Raw genomic sequence first — 19,247 nt, forward strand, 5'->3', positions numbered from 1 at the left:
ACTTATTGCAGATGTTGTCTTTGGTGGGATTTGAACCCAGGACCCCAGCGCTGCAAGGCTGCAGTGCTAACCACTGAGCCACCATGCTGCCCTATTTAATGCTTGCCATCCGCAAGGTACCACAGACTTTCATGGGGTTCTCACCTTTTGAGCTATTGTACGGCAGGCATCCTAGGGGTCGTAGCCAAAGAGATGTGGGAACAGGAACCTACCCCATAAGAGGGTAATAGAACATGTGGGCAAGTATGCAGGACCGGATCATGGTGGTCTTGCCGATAGTAAGGAACACCTCCTGAATGCTCAGGCAGCGCAGAGCCGAGCATATAATAGAAAGGCCACAGTTAGGTCCTTTAAAGAAGTGGATCGGGTTTTAGTATTAGTGCCCACTGCAGAGAGTAAGCTCATGGCCTAGTGGCAAGGGCCATATGAGGTCCGGGAAAAAGTGGGGGTGGTAAATTACAGTGTACCAATCCGAGAAGAGGAAACCTGAACAGTTATATCATGTCAATCTGCTTAAAGCCTGGAAAGACTGGAAATGTATGCGACTCCGGTCGTTTTGCCTGTGGACCCTCCAACACTGCCTGGGAGGAGGCCGGGGGAGAGGTAAAGATAAGTGACTCTCTAACTAAACAGCATAGGTGGGGGCTCAGAAATTAGTGCAGCAGAATACGGACGTATTCTCGGAACTGCCCGGCCGCACATCTGTGATTTGACATGACATTGTTACCGAGCCTCGGGTAAGGGTGCGAATGAAACCGTACCATGTGTCAGAGGTCCGGAGGCAAGCCATCATAGCTTAAGTGAAACAAATGCTTTAGTTAGTAGTCATTGAGGAATCCAGAAGTGAGTGGGCTAGCCCCATTGTGATGATTCCGAAGTCAGACGGATCATAACGATTTGTAATGACTTCCAAAAATGGAATGAGGTGTCAAAGTTTGACCTTTATCCAATGCCCTGGGTAGAAGAGCTGATCGAGAGGCTAGGGCAGGCCCAGTACTTCACGACGCTCGATCTGACCAAGGGTTACTGGCAGGTGCCTCTGACAGAGTCGGCAAAAGAAAAGACCGTTTTTATAACGCTGGAGGGTCTCTATCACTATGTTGTCTTGTCCTTTGGATTACATGGGGCCCTGGTCACTTTCCAGAGGTTGATGGACATAGTCTTAGAACCTCACCAGAAGTACGCATCAGGTATTTGGATGATATCATCATCTTTAGTACCGACTGGCATACCCACTTGTCCCAGGTACAAGAGATGCTGGATTCGCTCAGAGTCGCGGGATTAACAGTGAACCCAAAAAATGTGCGATAGGTCTCGAGGAAGCCCGGTACTTCGAGTACATGATTGGTCAGGGGGTTATTAAACCCTAAATAAGCAAGATCGAACCCATTCAAAACTGGCTCCGGCCTCTTGCTACTAAACAGGTAAGAGCGTTCCTCGGCATCTTTGGGTACTACCAACGATTTATACCTAATTTTGCTGGGAGATCAGCACCCCTGACCGATCTCTTAAAGGGTAATAAGTCGGTTATGTTTCGGTGGAACCCTCAGGCAGAGGAAGCGTTCCAGTCCATGAAGTTGGCATTGTGCGGACAGCGGGTTCTCACCAACCCCAACTTCAAGAAAGGTTTTAAAGTGCAAATGGATGCCTCTCAGGTAGGCCTAGGAGCGGACACTCACGATGCCAACTATGCAGCCCACAAAAAAAAGGATGCAGCTTAGAGACGGATATGCTGCCAGATGTACCCCAATTTTGATGAAAGTCCACGAGAGGTGCAGCAGGAAGTTAGTAAGTGCAAAACAATTACATACTGCATTTGTGTCTGTAGATGTACATAAAGCATTTATGAACATGTTGTTTTGTTCACTACATGTTTGCTAATCCACTTGTCAAACTGTACGCATGGTGACAAGGTAATCTATCACTCAACACCCAAGCAAGATGTTCACCTTTATTTTGGTTTTGGCAGTGGCAGATGTGACAAGAAGGTGGCGCAGCTACAGTGATCAATTCCAATTAATTGTAAAGTGCTGCGGAATATGTTGGCGCTATATAAATAAAAATGATTATTATTATTATTCCGCCAGGAGCGGCAGCATTGTGCCAGGAGTGGTGCAGCAGCCTCCAGAAAGCAGAAGTACATTTATTTTGACCGCTTGAATTTCCTAGCTCTCATTATGGGACTCCGACAGTAAGTGCATGTTTGTCTTGGGTCTTTAAATGTGTAAAACAAAAATTCATTTTTTTTAAATAAATCAACAGAACTGAGTCCAACCTTAGAGACAGGGACACAGCATATGATTCTGAGGCGATCTTGGACCCTGTTGGAGAGTAGAAGCCCTTAACAATCCAAGACTAGTTTTCAGCTTCCCCGGAAGATGGCAGATGTCCACCGACAACCACCTACAATACAGACCAACAGTTTGGACACACCTTCTCATTTAAAGATTTTTCTGTATTTTTATGACTATGAAAAACTTTTGGTCTGTACTGTACGTATGCCTGGAAGTGTGGATGAAGAGCCTATAGTCCTTCCAGAACCTCCTCCACCACGGATCCAATCACCTCAACCCCAGCAAAGATTTTACCAACCTCACCAAACACAACCACCACCACATTCTGCACAACCTCCATCAGCACCTTCCCAATATGGCCACTTAAACATACCCACTGTAGGAGAGTGGTCTCAACATGGGTATGGTCGACATGGCCATTCTGGGAGGTTTAGCCAAATGGTAAACCCAAATATGCCTGATTTGGGCTACCATTACCCAAGTGGGCAATACCATGTCCCTCAGCAGGACCCATAAATAAATCCTCACGTGACCGGTAGTCCTGCCTCATCCGCCTCCCAGGGTCAAAACATTCCACTCAGCCAATTTCATCAAACAAGTCATGCTATACCACCACCATCATCACCACATTCAAACCAAAAATTTGTAAACAATATTTTATTATGGAATTGTATCCTTTATATTTATGTTCATGTTGAAATGTTTGTTTTGCCTATTTTGGCATAAGCCTGAAATATGCCCATTTTGGCTCCAAAGAACCATGTTGGTTATAAAGGTTTAAGTTTACTTTGATGAGTGTTGTCATTTTTAATACTTAATGTATGGTGCAGAGATATAGAAGGTATATGACGAGCGCCCCTGGGGCCGTGGGGTACTCGGTAGGCGGGCTGGTCCTTTTCTGGGGTAGTCACGATGCCACTGACCAAGTCCGTGGCCCAAGGGCGGTCAAATGATTAAAGAGAAAAGTGGAATAAAGATTTTGGGGATAATGTTTGTGACGCCACCCGTGGTATGTGGCTATATGGGGCCGCCACTGTGGTGCAGATCCACTGCAGCTGATGGTGACGTAGCAGAGTTTGTTCAGCTCTCCACGGGCAGAGCTAAGCTCCAGTGTAATATATGGTGATTTTTAAAGGTAGATGTTGCCGGCAGGGACAGTGTGGTGCAGGGCTGGTGACGCAGTAATTAGTCAAGGACACAGTGGGGTGCAGTCTTCAGGTTTTACTTACAGTTGTTAAGCAGCTCCAAGTTACAATGGCCAGGTTATAACCGCCCACGTCGTCCTGTGTCCTCCAGGGAAGTGATCCAGCCAACTCTCAGATACCTTGGAGGCACTTGAACGGAACCCCTTTCTGTGTACCTCTCCAGGTTGTCTCTCTGCGCTGGCTCTCACCCTTCTGCCCTGCGCCTCACACCCAGTGTCCTAAGCCAGTGGCCACTGGCCTTGTCGGGCGACGTCCTCTGTGTCCCCTCAGTCCTCTATGGCCACCTTTTCGGCGATTAAGTGTGGAGTGTGGCTACAGCACCTGAAATGCTGCAACCTCTGGTTTGCTAGCGGAGACCTAAAGTACTCCACTAGGCTGGGGCCGGTCCCCTACTGCGGCCTGATCCCTCCTCGTCAGCGTGAATTCGGGCGCATGGGTGGCATCCTGCACACGCTGTGCCCCTGGGATCCCTTCTGTCTCTCTGAAGCCCTCCTCACTGTTCCTGTCTTCTTTCCTCACTTTCCTTCTCCTGAGCCTCTCTGACTGGGCCCCTCTCCTCTCTCACTCCTCTCAGAACTCCGTCCTTGCTCTCCTAAGCAGGACTGGACTGAACTGCTCATCTGAGCAAAACTCCTTCTGAACTTCTTCTGGAACTTTCTACCCTTCTTTTTATACTCCTACCCTCTGTGCTCCACTGAACTTCTTCCTCCACCCACACTCACTACATGGTTCCCCCTCTCTTGGTCCCCCCCTTCCAGCCAGGGACAGGGCTCAGCAGTGAACAAGTGCATCTTGCCCCGCCTACTGGTCTGGAGTGGTGTAGAGTTGGATGTAGGTGTATGGGTTCCGAGTAGTGCTCCCTCCTTACCCGAGAGTGGGGTACCACACCTCTGGATGAGACGCAGTACCTCTGTGGCAACTGGACCCGCAGGGGCGCCACATATGCTTAGTGACATAAACTGGCATCATCAATTTGAGGCAAGAACATTTAATTGATATTGTTAAACAAAAAACAGGGATATTAAAACATAGCCAAGGAGTAGATCCTTGCCAAGAAGTAGATCCCTGTGGTGACACAAAATAATTTGTAAAGATGTGCCAAACTTTGAGACCAGAGGGCTGATGACGAGGATTGCGAACATGACTTGTAGGTCTGGCATTACCTAGTACATCATCAGCGTTATCATCTATAGGTGCACATTCATGGATCCTTGTGAAATTATGAAGGATGACACAGGCCTTAACCACTGTAGTTCATTAGCTTCACTTAATTGGATGGCTGATATCAGAACCCTCCATTTTGCACATAGAATGCCAAAGGCGCACTCCACCATTCTTCTTGCGCATGATAGGCGATTATTAAAAATTCGCCGCCGGTGGTCCAAGGCTCTCCGTAGCCATTACATGGCACGTCAGTTGAAATGCCTCATCACCAACCATGACAAAAGGAACTGCTTCCAGACGTGATCCGGGGAGAACCCGTGGGGGTGGGATATACAAATCATTACTTCGCAGCCGCCGACCCATGATGGAAGAATTGAACATTCTGGAGTCTCCAGTTCTTCCATAGGCCCCAATATCAACAATTATAAACCTGCTTGTGCTGCCAACGAAGGCCAGCAGCACAACAGAGAAAAATTGCTTATGCTTGAAATATTGGGACCCTGAGTTTGACGGCTTACGAACGCAGATGTGCTGGCCATCCAGGGATCCAAAGCAGTTAGGGAACTGACATGTTTCCTCAAAGTCTCGGCTATCCGCAGCCAGGCTTCTTGTTTGGGCTCAGGCATAATAGAATTCTGAAGACATAACCAGATTTCTGTACAAGTTTGACGTACAATGCCTGAGATGGTAGATTTTCCAAGAAGAAATTCAAGATGAAGTGCCACATACGATATACCGGTGAATAGAAACCAAAAATTATTTTTAAGAAAACAAAGAATAAATTAACCACTGGCCAAAAAATTAACATTACTTACAAACATATAAATAACATCTACACACATAACATTACCAGTGTAGTAAAAAATCACAATAAACAACAATATGTCAGACCCATGAGAATAATGTAAAGTTGTGAGGCATGAAATAAAAACATATACTCAACGAGATGTCATTCATATATCTACTAATTTCAATTTACCTTAAGAAAATTAAAGCTGAAAAACATAAAAACCACTTGGTCACTAGTAAATATCTGAAAAACATGCTAAAGAATACGACAGTTGGGAATGACATCAGGGAGTGATAATGACCAAAAACAGCAACATTTTGAAATAAATATGCATTATGTATCAAACTATATTTTCAAACAACGTATGGGCGGAACAAGCATTAAAGCAAGTAAGGAATACATCCAAACATTTAAAAAAAAAATACATACCGTCATGTAAGTAAAAGACGCTCCTCTGGGGAAATACATTTGCGTATATTTGTGTCCTTGAATGTTATTCCAGGTCTCACGGCCTCCAAAAGAATATCAAAAGTGGAGATGTTCATCCGACAGTAGCCATAAAACTTGTCAGGATGGCTGCGTAGAGCCCCATATAGACGGTGGAAATGTCCTTTAGTGACCCGTCGCGTCAAAAGTGGATGGACCCACATTTGTCTCCACCTACTCGGATCAACAATAACTGGGTATGACTCTCCAAATCGTTGAGACAAGACCCAATGTAAAAGAACCCGCTCAGTTGTATTTAAGGGAAGCCTGTCAGACATGTTCTAAGCAAAGCAGGACAACACCAGCAGGGGTATGTGTGAAAGTTTTGAAGACAAATCTTCTTGTGGACCCAGTGTGTGGCCTTGTTTATTAGGTTTTTATAAGTTTCGAACCATTGAGGGTGTTAAATTTAAATTTCGCGTTACATTGGAAAAATCAGTGGAAAATGTGAGGCCATATGGATGTCATACGGATACATAGGCAAGAAAATATCGCAGCATCGCATTGCTGTCACATTATACATGGATTACCATACGGACAACAATCGTGAGACTCTCGGCACTGAGAATCAGAATGATTTTGTCCATGTGTAATGTGATGCCAGCCTAAGAAGCATTTCAAGGTCCTGGAGTGGCCTAGCCAGTCTCCAGACATGAACACAATAGAAAATCTTTGGAGGGAGTTGAAACTCAATGTTGCCCAGCGACAGCCCCGAAACCTGAAAGATCTGGAGAAGATCTGTATGGAGGAGTTAGACAAAATTTCTGCTGCAGTGTGTGCAAACTGTTACGCTCATGCCCGGACTAACTGGCATGAGCGTGGTTAGTGATCCCACTGGACCATGAACCGAGGAGTGCCTGGAGGGACATGACTAAGTATCAACTCGGTCCGACCAAGGTCGCACGGCGGCTCAGTCGACTCCGTGAACCAGGGAGGAACCGAGCAGAGGGACCAGGTGCTACTCCAGGTCAGACCCCGGTCACAGCTGTTGACCAACACCGGGGAATGCAGGAATGGGCAGGCACAGCTGGTATGCAGACAGGTGGGTACTGGCAGGCACGGCTGGTATGCAGACAGGCGGGTACTAGCAGGCACGGCTGGTATGCAGACAGGCGGATGTTGACAGGCACGGCTGGAATGCAGACTGGCAGATACTGGCAGGTAGGAACGCAGGCTGGATAGGGACCAGTACAGACTGGGATACAGGAACAGAGCCGCGGGTGCGGTGGACTAGCAGAGCAGAACCGCAGGCGCGGAGGACAAGCGGGGTAGAGCAGAGCGAAACCGCCGGGGAGGTGGACAAAAAGAGCGGAGTAAAACCGCAGGTGCGATGAACAAGCAGAGCAGAGCAAAATAGCAGGTGCGGTGAACAAGCAGAGCAGAGCAAAACTGCAGGTGCGGTGAACAAGCAGAGCGAAACCGCAGGTGCGGTAAACAAGCAGAGCAGAGCGAAATTGCAGGTGCGGTGAACAAGCAGAGCAGAGCGAAACCGCAGGTGGGGTGAACAAGCAGAGCGAAACCGCAGGTGCGGTGAACAAGCAGAGCAGAAGAGAGCAGAAGGGGCAGGCAGACAGGACAGGGCTCTGTTCACATGGAACAGACTGGAAAACACAGGAAGATAGTTAGAACACAGGAGGTAGATACGGAGGCAGGGAAACGGGACAAGCAGAACCAGATACACACAAGGTACTTACAATGAAGTAGCGAGTGGACACAAAACTCACAAACAGAAGTACAGAGACAATGAGTTGGAGTTAGGTGCAGGTTCAGACACTGCAAGAAAAGGGAAGGTTCGGACATATAAACAAACAGGTAACAGGCTAGGACACAGTTCAGATAGGAACTGGATCAGGAACAAGATACAGGAACAAGCCTGGGAACTCAGCCCCCAGGGTGGCGGAAACAGACTAGAAGTCACAGATACAGGCAACAGGCCTCGGTATACAGCCCCCAGGGTGGTGGAACAGACTAGAAGTCACAGATACAGGTAACAGGCCTGGGTATACAGCCCCCAGGGTGGCGGAAACAGACAAGATACAGGACAGGACCTGGCAACTCAGTTGCAAGAAACACACTGAAGGGAAGTGTTGCTCAGGCACCCCCTACTGGGTGGAGGGGGTTTAAGTATCCATTGACTCACAGCAATAGGCTGGGGAGGCATTAGGAGTGTGCACACAGTAACTATAAGAATCAGGCAGTCACCGCACCGCCGCCCTAAGCAATCAGACAAGAGACACAGCAGGTAATGGAGCAAAGTGGGCAGCCTGGATTGATATGTAAGATGGCAGTCTTGCATGGTGAGAGCACGTCGCCAGAGATGTTACACAAACTTGGTCAAAAACTACAGGAAATGTCTGACCTCTGTAATTGCAAACAAAGGTTTCTGTACCAAATATTAAGCTCTGTTTTTCTATTGTTTCAAATACTAATTTCATGCAATAAAATGCAAATTAATTATGTAAGAATGATACAATGTGATTTTCTGGATTTTATTTCTAGATTCTGTCTCTCACGGGTGAAGTGACCTCCGATAAAAATTACAGACCTCTCCATTCTATGCAGGTGGGAAAACTTGCAAAATCGGCGGCGTATCAAATCCTTACTTTCTCCACTGTATAATGCCGGGTGCATTATATACAATTCCAAACAAAAAAGACCATGAGCATAAATGGAATAAATAGAAGAACATTTTTTTATTAAGCCAATTGATAAACATTACCACCGTTTAAATACAACATACATATCTAAAAAGACAAAAAAGTGATAAGTGCTAGGAAAGAACCCACGGTCCCACAATGGGAAGATATGTTATATCCCATCCAGGCAAATGGAGTCTATGTGGATATTCAGTATAGGCCACCCATTCATAAATTTGTCTATGGTAATATTGCTGTAGTCAAACCGTAATTAACACATAAATAATGCTTTGAATAGGTAAGTGCTTGAATAGTTAATGCTTATCACAATGTAATGCCAATGCCAGACGGGGCCGCAGGGGACCAGTAGTGGCGGATGCACCTCGACGCGCGTTTCGCTTAGAGCAGCTTTTCTCAAGAGGTAAGTGAGTGTTATATACAATGTTAATCAGTCTGGACATCTCTTTAGGCCATGGCCCCACTATCAGTATTTGTTAAGTATTTTTCCTCAGTATTTATAAGCCAAAACCAGATGAGGAACAATCAGAGACCCACTCCTGGTTTTGGCTTGCAAATGATGAGGAAAAATACCAACCAAATACTGATAGTGTGGCCGTAGCCTTAAAGGGACTCCTGTCAGCGCAGAATGACTGTTCAAACCAAATACAGGCACTCGGTGCATCATGGCAGTCAATCATTTATATACACCTTCCTACCTGCTGGTTTCCATTTATCTCCATCCTTCTCTGGCTCTATAAAGCCAGAGCTGTCAATCAACTTAGAGGGAGATTGTGGAGATTGATGGAAAACAAGCAGGTGGGAAGATGTTTATAAATCATTGGCCGCGCCGTGACGCACCGAGCGGTGGGACCACGTTTGAACAGTCATTCTGTACTAACAGAGCTGCTTTAAGGGTAACTTCTAACACATTTTTTATTGTAACTACTCACCTTGAGAAACGCTATTTATCTGCAGATATATGGTTAATCTGCAGGTATATAGGGTTTAAAGCCTGGTTAGCCAGCTTAATGGAAAAGCGTCTGCTACAGGGAGAAAATTAAGTTTTATTCTCCCTGCTGCCACTCGCTTCCTGTCATAGGGTCGGTGCAAGGAGGGAGACATTACAGTCACTGCTAACTGCAAAGTGAGCACGGTGCAATAACATCCTGGCACCTCGATTGTGACATCGTCCAAGCAGCACAACCTCAAGCTGAATGACTAACATGGCAGCAACACCTGACAACCCATCAGCAACTCACAACTGCGTCACAGGGGGCTGATGGGAGCTGGTGAGTGCATGCACCGGCCATCGTGCTATCTAAATGCTGCTGTCACTGATTGACAAGGGCATTTAAATACTTAAAACAGCAGCAATCAAAGCGAGCTCTGATCACTGCTGTTACAGGCAGATGCCGGCTATGTATGACAACCAACATCTGCCCAGTATGGAGCAGGCTCAGCTCCTGAAGCCGCTACATAAATCACATCCCTAAGGTGACAGTTTTGTCAAGGTTAGCAAATTTCACTTGCCTGTTCCTAAACATGGAAAGACAAATGGAGTTCCCTAACACATGTGAAAGAGCCCTAATAGATTTAGCAAATGTGCTCCAAGCATATGAATGTTATTACACACCACCATATACTATTACATACGCGCATCTTACAAAAATACATATAATTCCAGATACAGACACACAGGCAGACACACACAAACACGCAGACACGCACAGACATGCACACACAACAGTACATGAATACATCACCTGAACCACCATCAGTACATGGTACAACAATTGTAATGTCAGGTCAACCCCATATACCTTTGTCCAGCATGAACCTAAAACTCTCAGTTTGTCTTTAACAATGGAGATACTGGCAGTTGTTGTTACCAGTCATCATCAGACTGCGGACCATACAGGAACCACAATACTGATGAGATGCAGGCAGTATCACAAATAAACATTTACATCCAGGTATCTTACCTAAGGCCATGGCCCCACTATCAGTATTCAGTTTCAGTTTTCTCAGGAGTGGGAGCAAAAACCAGGAAAAGAACAATCAATCAGAGAAAAGGCATAATAGAAAGAAGTCACCAATTCTGCTTTTATCACCCACTCCTGAGAAAAAATACTGACCGAATACTGATAGTGGGGTTGTAGCCCAAGATATCTTCTCTGATTAGAGTCATTCTCTTTCTTTTCATCTCCATCTTTTCCAGACTCCATGATGACTTTTCTCATCCATAGCTCGTCTCGGCAGACTTCCATCTTCTCTGGTCTTCTGTAGCATATCCCGACATGATGCCTTTAAAGATAGCAGTGTCATTATAATGCTCCTGAATAACAATATCTGCCCTATACTGATCCCCTGTATAGACTATTAACTCTCACAGTGCTACCTGCACAAAATATGACTCCCACACTCTACCCCTCTTATGGTACATGTCCTCCATACTGTCCTCTCTTTTCTATACTGGGTCTCCTCTACAGATTGTCCTCTCACATGGTGTACCCCCTATACTTCCCCGTCTCTATACTGTGCCCCTTCATCACACTACACCTTCTCAGCATACTGTTCCCTCCTTGCTGTGCCCTCACACCATCCCCCCATACTGCCCCCTCTCTATACCTCTCCCCACACTACCTAGTCTTTGCTCTGTGTCCCTTCACACTTTTCTCCCCCCATACTGTCTCCTCACATCATTCCCCTCAATAGTCTCCTCACACATCCCCTCCGCTCTCCATACTGTCTCGTCATACATCCCCTTTCCCCATTCTGTTCCCTCACCCATTCACTATCCTATTTCTTCAAGCATTCTCCCCATACTGTCTTCTAAAATTTCTCGCCCATCTCTCCCTAATTGTAATAAAACTTCGGAAGAGCACATAGACATTCACAAAGACACACACACACCGACACACAGACATGCAGAAGCGCACCATAAACACACATGTGTGTGCAGATACACACATATACACATGCACACACAGACATGCACACCCAGAAATGTGGAAATGCACACACACACACAGCACAGGCAAACCCACAAGCACACATACACACGCAGGCAAACACACACGTGCAGACACCACACATGTACACACGCAGAAATGCAAATGCAGTCATGCACAGACACACGCAAATACACACACAGAAATGCACACTCAGGTACGCACATATATACACAGAAATGTATATGATAAACACTTCGGCCAGTATAATAAGAATCACGAGAATGGAGTGCGGAAGAGCCACAACTCGCACCCCATAGTCGCACAAAAGATTGCTAACTCAAGATACATATAAAAACACAAGAGAAGACTGAGTGTATAGCATATAGAAAAGGGCTTTATTTGTAGAAATATAAATACATCATATTACATATATAGTAAGTAAATACAGATAGGGAGACGATACAGAACCACGGAAGTACATAGCAGCTAACCGCAGCTAATCATTGTAGCAGAATAGTGTGGAAAAAGGGGGGGGGGAGGAGGGGAGAGCGACCCAAAATAGTATGTGCTGATAAATAACAGGATAGGGGAGGTATATGCAAAAGGATATCAATACTTCAAATAATGGTGGATACATATCCCATATATCCCCCTAATGGGGCCAGAGTAGATAAAATCCATAATGTCAAATACACTCACCAGTGAAAGTAACCAAGGGACGCTCAAGGAGGGGGCCAGGGGACAAGGCAGGAGCAGACCAATATGGGACCTGCGGGCCTCGACGCGCGTTTCGCAAATCCGCTTTATCAAGAGGCGTCACAGTGAAGGCGCCGGCGTCTTTTTAAATATCCCCCCAAAGCGGGGTCACATGTGCGCGTTTGTGACCGGAAGAAAATGGCCGCCAAGAGGAAGGCGTGAGTGGCGCATGCCGATTTTATCTACTCTGGCCCCATTAGGGGGATATATGGGATATGTATCCACCATTATTTGAAGTATTGATATCCTTTTGCATATACCTCCCCTATCCTGTTATTTATCAGCACATACTATTTTGGGTCGCTCTCCCCTCCTCCCCCCCCCTTTTTTCCACACTATTCTGCTACAATGATTAGCTGCGGTTAGCTGCTATGTACTTCCGTGGTTCTGTATCGTCTCCCTATCTGTATTTACTTACTATATATGTAATATGATGTATTTATATTTCTACTAATAAAGCCCTTTTCTATATGCTATACACTCAGTCTTCTCTTGTGTTTTTATACAGAAATGTATATGCAGACATGCACACACAGGCATGTGCGAGCGCACACAGTCACTCGGACACAGAGCCGGTGTCAGCACCCAGCGCACCCGGGCAAGTGCCGGGGCCCTGAGCAGGCGGGGGGGCCCACTGGCGGTCGGGCACCCCGCCGGGCTATGGCGGAGGGGAGCAGTGCCAGCGCCCGCCCTTCTCCCCCGCTTGCTCAGGACCCCGGCAGCCGGATACTTACCTCTCCCCATGCCTCCGCAGATCCCTTGTCTTCCTGCTGTGCACTCCCTGTGACATCTCAGATCAGAGGGCACGGTGACGTCTTTCCACCGCGCCCTCCCCTGAGTCGTCACAGGCCGCGCAGAGCTGGAAGATGCCGGCGGCATCAGGTGAGGAGGAGTGAGGTGAGTATTTGATTTTTTTTTTAATGTATGGAGGCATGGGGCATAATATGGGGGGGTGACATCCTGCATGGGGTATTATAAATAGAGGGGGTGACATCCTGCATTGGGCATTATAAACAGAGGGGGTGACAACCTGCATGGGCATTATAAAGAGAGGGAGTGACATCCTGTATGGGGCATTATATGGGGGGGTGAGATCCTGCATGGGGCATTATAAGGAGGAGGGGGGTGACATCCTTCATGGGGCATTATATGGGGGGGTGACATCCTGCATGGGGCATTATAAAGAGAGGGAGTGACATCCTGCATGGGGCATTATATGGGGGGTGAGATCCTGCATGGGGCATTATAAGGAGGAGGGGGGTGACATCCTTCATGGGGCATTACATCGGGGGGGTGACATCCTGCATGGGGCATTATAAAGAGATGGGGTGACATCCTGCATGGGACATTATAAAGAGGGGGGGTGACATCCTGCGTGGGGCATTATATGGGGGGGTGAGATCCTGCATGGGGCATTATAAGGAGGAGGGGGGTGACATCCTTCATGGGGCATTATATGGGGGGTGACATCCTGCAAGGGGCATTATAAAGAGATGGGGTGACATCCTGCATGGGCATTATAAAGAGGGGAGGTGATATCCTGCATGGGGCATTATAAAGAGGGGGGGTGACATCCTGCATGGGTCATTATAAAGAGGAGGGGTGACATCCTGCATGGGGCATTATAAAGAGGAGGGGTGACATCTTGCATGGGGCATTATAAAGAGGGGGGGTGACATCCTGCATGGGGCATTATAAAGAGAGGGGGTGACATCCTGCATGGGGCATTATAAAGAGGAGGGGTGACATCCTGCATGGGGCATTATAAAGAGGGGGGTGACATGCTGCATGGGGCATTATAAATAGGGGGGTGACATCCTGCATGGGGCATTATAAAGAGGTGGGTGACATCCTGCATGGGGCATTATAAAGAGGAGGGTTGACATCCTGCATGGGGCATTATAAAGAGGGGGGTGACATCCTGCATGGGGCATTATAAAGAAGAGGGGTGACATCCTGTATGGGGCATTATAAAGAGGGGTGTGACATCCTGCATGGGGCATTATAAAGAGGAGGTGTGACATCCTGCATGGGTATTATAAAGAGGGGGTGTGACATCCTGCATGGGGCATTATAAAGAGGAGGAGTGACATCCTGCATGGGGCATTATAAAGAGGAGGGGTGACATCCTGCATGGGGCATTATAAGGGGGGGACAGCCTGCATGGGGCATTATAAGGGGGGTAACAGCCTGCATGGGGCATTATAAGGGGGGAACAGCCTGCATGGGGCATTATAAGGGGGGTAATAGCCTGCATGGGGCATTATGTGGGGGGAACAGCCTGCATGGAGCATTATATGGGGACCAGTATTCTGTATGGAGTGTTATATGGGGGCCAGTATTCTGTATAGAGCATTATATGGGGGCCAGTATCCTGTATGGAGCATTTTATGGGGGCCAGTATACTGTATGGAGTGTTATAAGGGGGCCAGTATACTGTATGGAGTGTTATAAGGGGGCCAGTATTCTGTATGGAGCGTTATATGGAGGCCAGTATACTGTGTGGAGCGATTTGCCGGTTTCTGAGCTATTGTGGAATTTACAATAGATATCGGTCATGTAATGTAAGCAGTGAAATCTTTGCATTGCACTAATATATATATATATATATATATATTGTAAGGCAGCGCTAGTCATCATACTGGGGGATACTCGCTGCACCAGGTCAATTAAAGCACACATGCAATGTCTTTCCGGTATTTCATAATTCAGCAGTTTATTATTTATCATAAACCTCTTATCACACATATAATGTCCACGAGCCTTTCCAGTGGCAGCTATGCCCACTTGGCTCCAGTTACAGCCTTCAGCAAAGTAACTATAACAGTGTCCATATAACGTACCGCTTTTACCTTTTGGCCGGGTCTTAATGGTTTCGTTCTGCCACCGCTGTGGCTTTTAGGCTTCCCAGGTGGGGGTCTCCAGCCCTCGTACCTTCAAAGGCTACTGGTATGTCTTCACACTTAACATCCAGCCTCTGCCTTTCAGGACTCTTGTCTTTCAAGCCTCTGCCCTCCAAGGCCACTGGCATCACTTACACAGCTAAGGATCCAGCCTCGACCTGTCAGGCTTCACCAGGCTTCACACTAACGGTGTCCCACATGGGAACAGGCCTCACGCCTTACACACCCCGTCTCAAGACTACCAGGGTTTATATATCCTGTAGTACACACCCACAGGACATGTGCTGATGTCAGTCATGTGACCAGACATTCTGTGTGCACAGGACCCGTGCTATGTCACAGTCATGTGACCAGTCACCTGAGGGGGAGGTACACGGTCGGCCAAAACACACCCTGGACTATTACAGTAATGCCAAGCAAGCATATATATTTCTCTGCTGTATCTGTGCATCATGAATCCTGGTATGTATTAAAGGGGCCACACTCAGACAAGCAAAGGCATGCAGTCACGCACAAACATGCACAAATGCACACACACATCCAGGCAGACACGCACGTGTACACATGCACAAAAACACACAGACATATACACGCAGATACACAAAGACATGCGCGTGCACACATACACACTACACACACACAGAAATGCACACATGCATACCTAGACAGATGCACACGCATACACACACACACAGACATGCACAGATAAACATTATGGTGCGTAGATCAGTTCGCTTGGTTGCACACAGAGGTACACAGGAACACTGTCTCTTTAAATCTTCTGCTGAATTTATGAAGAGCACTGCACTACAGCAATGTTAGCAAAAACAAACACGGTCTTCCTGGCCTAACAGGAAAAACAAAACATAACCATAATGTATGGCACAGTCCTTGTTGCTACGGATAACCACCCGCTTCAGGAACAAACAATCCCAGGTTTATCTTTCCCTCCTATGACCAAACCAGCTCAGATCTTTCACCTCTGGTCACCCCTATCACCGGAATGTCTGCCTTAGAGGATATAGTACCTTATCCTATTCACCCATTACACAGAAACCCATCAGACTCTGTAGTTGGTGAGACTTTTTTAGGGCCAACCCATTTCTTACCCAAGTAATCCAGGTCTCTCCCCCTCCGCCACAAGTCCCAAAACAACACAAAGTCCTGGCCTATGATGATTGGGTGCATCAAATCCGGGACCACGCCGACCTCATGTGAATCAGTACTTCGGGCAGTCACAATGACCACTCTAGCCACCAGATAGTCTTTAGCATCCCCATGAATACAGCGGACGTCAACCTTCTCCCCAGGGATAAATTTGGACAGGGAGTGTGGCTCTAACGAGGGTCACCAAACTTCTTGAGTCTAGTAGTTCATTGATTTGCATTCTATTCACTGTTACAGGACAAGCTTGTGGTCCCTTGCCGGGTGGACAGTCCGCACTGCAAGCTGGATATGCATAGAAGGAACGCTGGTGTCCCATGCTACAGTCCATTGCTTGATGGTCAGGGGACAATGGGCTGCTATATGACCTGGACTGTGACATCTCCAGCAAATTACATCCCCCGATGAGGGCCTTGGCATGACCTCTGCCGCCCCCTTGGACTTTGGACACCACACCCCCTTTTTAACCTCCTCCCCCCAGTATGGAATGGTTTGCCTCCCCATGGACCCGTCGACCCCTTGATACCTTTCGACCAGTCCAACCAAGTCATCGTCATTCTGGGGATCTGTAACGGGAGGCAGGGTGGTAGTCATGGGCGAGTGTCGTTGTGTTTTCTTTATCACCCCGGCCCGCTACAGAAATATGGGGACGTGCTTGTCCCTGGGTGTGTGTGGTGTGCTATACTTTGGGCTGTATGCTGTGGAAGTCTTTACTCACTTTCATCCTTGGTTCAGATGGGTGCAGATCTTCTGTTCTTTTAATGAAAGATGACACAGTTCTTTAAAAACAAAACAGTCCAATTTACTTCTTCAGCACGGCCTTAGAAACAGGGGATAACAGGTACAACACTTGTTGCAAAACACGGCATTCACAGATGGTAAAACACAGTCTCAATCCCCACACGGTGCTAATCACAGTGTGACTCGGACCTAGGGGGAAACTGCCTCTAGACTTTCTGGAGGGGAAGCTCCTTCTTCCACCTATGGCTCCCAATACCTGACTCTAGCAGGGACTACCTCGCTTCTGAGGCTCCCAAGTCCAGGCAAGTCCATTACTGCCTATCGGCTGGAAGAGGCCAGGATCCACAAATTGACCTTTAGAGTATACATTATACTGTGGTGTGCCCGTTCCTCTTAATCCTACTGGTTTCTCCCACACACACCAGTCTGTCTTCTTCTCTATCTTTCCTCATTCACTGCTGCTTGTTAACTAAGATGGCTGAATCTCACTCCCAGAGATCCCTCAGTCGCTAGCTTGTCAATGAGGGCGGCCCCCAAACTAGTTAACCCTGTGTCCCACTGACATAAGGGTAATGTAGTATCAAACAGTACATCTGCTGCCATCTAATGGCCGTACCTGAAAATAAGACATTTTCAGAAGACTAAAACATACAGAATTACTAAAACAGTACAGTTCTACAGGGGAGTGGAGTAGACATTCTCCACACACCCCTCACAGATCTCCCTGGGCAACCGAGGTCTGCATCGGGCTCGGAAGGGAGTGCACGAACCGGTCCATTACAACTCGCTCTACCATCTGCGCTGGGGTAGAGGACTCCGGCTGTATCCACTTTTGGACAAGGTGTAGCAGATCAAAAATTTGGGAGCGAGGGGGTTTGTCATGGTGATATGCCCAGCGGAGGACCCGTTGTGCCCTGACAAACATTGTCACCCCCAAGCGCTCCAAAATTTCTGTTTTCAATTTTTCATATTCTTTGGCATCCTGTAAAGCCAAGTCATAGTAGGCTTTTTTTGACTCCCTCTTTAAGTATGGTGCCAGGACTTCTGCCCACTGCTCTGGCGAGAGTGTCTTTCTATTGGCGACCCTTTCAAAAACAGTTAAAAAAAAACTCTATGTCATCATCCGGAGTCATTTTCTGCAAGGTTCTCCTCATCGCCTTCCGGACAGAGAAATCCTCAGCTGACATTGGAGTCTGAGCCGCTGCCATGCCACGAACAGCCTTGGTGAGTAAATCAATCTGTTGCTGCTGTTGTCGGAGCTGCTCCCAATACTGCTCCCTTTGCTGCTGGAGCTGCTGCTACTGTTCCCATTGCTGCTGCTGCTGCATTTGCTGTTGGTGTTGGCTTTGGTCCAGATGCTTGATCTGCTCCTCCATTTTGTCTGACCGCTGTTCAATGCTCAGAGCTGCCTTCACCCAGGACATGCCCCCAGCCATTACACTTGCTTCCTGGGGATCTTGCCCGCACTTATAACACCAATTGTGGTAGATTGGCTCACTAAGTTGCACATAGAGGTACACAGAAACACTGTCTATTTAAATCTTCTGCTGAGTTTATTAAGAGCACTGCATAAACTACAGCAATGGTAGTAAAAACAAACACAGCCTTCCTGGCCTAACAGGAAAAACAAAACATAACCATAACGTATGGCACAGTCCTTGTTGCTACGGGTAACTGCCCCCTTCAGGAACAACCAATCCCAGGTTTGTCTTATGACAAATACAGCTCAGAGCTTTCACCTCCAGGCCCTCCCCACACCAAATGCTCTGACAGGCTGAGAATTTAGCCTCTGAGTTCCTCCCTTTCTACAGGTGTTCAATCATCCCATCACCAAAGATGGCTGTTTAACCCACTCATGTGCTGGAACCTTTTTCCTATGTACAATTACTGCAGCTATTAAACTCAGTGCTACACATCTCTCCTCCAGTACTTTGCCAGTGACTTTGTCACAACATATACAAAAGCACATATTGATTCACATAAACATACACAAATATTAAGGGTGTTAATATTATTACACTACCTTGGCTTGTTTCTTCTACAGCGTGAAGCAGCAGTCCAGGGCGCACGGCGTGACATCACTTTATGTAGACATGTTTGCTAACTGTGATGCGGCAGTGCGCGCTCCCCCAGCTGTGGAGGCCTGTGCACATG

The 19,247-nt window shown here is 47.1% G+C and overlaps 1 protein-coding gene and 1 pseudogene across 1 annotated transcript in view; one reads left to right on the forward strand and one right to left on the reverse strand.

Annotated features, from left to right (window-relative positions):
- Window positions 1-19,247, forward strand: part of LOC141167149 (uncharacterized) — a 1,037,600-nt gene that overhangs the window by 12,930 nt on the left and 1,005,423 nt on the right. The gene's annotated exons all lie outside the window — the stretch shown is intronic.
- Window positions 4,521-6,217, reverse strand: LOC141165646 (uncharacterized; annotated as a pseudogene).

Source organism: Phyllobates terribilis, unplaced genomic scaffold, assembly GCF_046119375.1.
Source record: "Phyllobates terribilis strain yellow unplaced genomic scaffold, ASM4611937v1 Scaffold_11__3_contigs__length_659146591, whole genome shotgun sequence".
Taxonomy (NCBI): domain Eukaryota; kingdom Metazoa; phylum Chordata; class Amphibia; order Anura; family Dendrobatidae; genus Phyllobates; species Phyllobates terribilis.